General features: G+C 37.6%; 1 non-coding gene across 1 annotated transcript; it reads right to left on the bottom strand.

The window, feature by feature from the left end:
- Nucleotides 1–302: 302 nt before the first annotated feature.
- Nucleotides 303–374, bottom strand: trnap-ugg (transfer RNA proline (anticodon UGG)). The gene has a single exon. It is a non-coding gene; the product is annotated as a tRNA-Pro (tRNA).
- Between the last annotated feature and the right edge of the window lie 905 nt (nt 375–1,279).

Below are 1,279 nucleotides of genomic sequence, written 5' to 3'. Positions count from 1 at the left end.
TTCTCACTTACCAGGTCAGTAATCCTACCATGATATGGAGAGCGCGTGCCCTATTAACGAGATAACCCAGTCCTGATACGCCATACGTAGTAAATCTGTTGTAGTACTGAAAGACCACAAGAGGTCAGTAAAAGCGTGCTTTATAGTCAAGAGCGCCTACAGTATTGAACAAGACGTGATCTCCACAAAATGACACATTTTGGTACATTTTGATAACAAACCGTTATGAAAATTCGGCATATGTATGTGCTAGAAAGTGTACACAGAAAAAGCTAAAGCGCCTTACACTTACAAAAAATCTTGGGCTCGTCCGGGATTTGAACCCGGGACCTCTCGCACCCAAAGCGAGAATCATACCCCTAGACCAACGAGCCACGCACTACCGGCAAAGGTTAATTTATATTATTTCTTGGATTTAGGCGTCACCTTATTGACAATACAAATTTTGAATTATTCTAAATATCATGCAGCAGAAGTTTCAATGATTGCAAAACATAAACAAACTTGCAACTTGACATAAACTTGCATGGTTACAAAAGTTGTATTTTTTTTGTATGAGGTATAAAAAAGGTAGGCATAATATGCTCAACACCCTTTCGGTCAATAATGTTTCTTTCTTCGTTTGTTTGATATATTTTTTATGATTTATCTATGTATACGTGCATTTTTGTAACAATGTTGAAATAAGGACCGAATGAATAAGTAAGTTAGGGTCAAGAACATATCTCAATGGTACACGAAAAAATTGTCTCTTTCCCTTAGAACATGGCTGTAAGCCTATAAACACGGAATTGTTTAGTGTTCAGTTTTTCAGTCCAATTCAAAATACAAGTTTTCTGCTCTGTTTTAATCCCACTCCCTGTCCCCTGGCCTTCGCTGAGCCACACTAGAATAAACCGTAGCCGCCCGAAACACAGCCGGGGCATTGCGTCCTGTGCTTACGCTCAAGATTCGGTGCTTTGTAAAGCACATTGCATGGCTATTTTTTGTAAAAAAAACAAACAAAAAAAAACAAACAAACAAACATATATATATATATATATATATATACACACACACACACATTAATCGACATTCAGTCATTTATTGATTTATCTATTGTGTAATTTGCATGACACAACGCAAGCAAGCGAACAAATTGTCATCTTACTTCACTGTATGCAATGTGGGCCAAAAATGAAATGAAATACAAAATAATAATAATTAAAAAAAAGGCTTAGTCATATCAAAAGCCCCCTCCCCAGTCCTCCCCCTCCTGAGGTCCGCTGTGATCGCTACA

This window comes from Lampris incognitus, chromosome 14, assembly GCF_029633865.1.
Source record: "Lampris incognitus isolate fLamInc1 chromosome 14, fLamInc1.hap2, whole genome shotgun sequence".
NCBI lineage: Eukaryota > Metazoa > Chordata > Actinopteri > Lampriformes > Lampridae > Lampris > Lampris incognitus.
The sequence above is the reverse complement of the archived record's forward strand: the minus strand, read 5'-3'. Positions and strand labels throughout refer to the sequence as shown.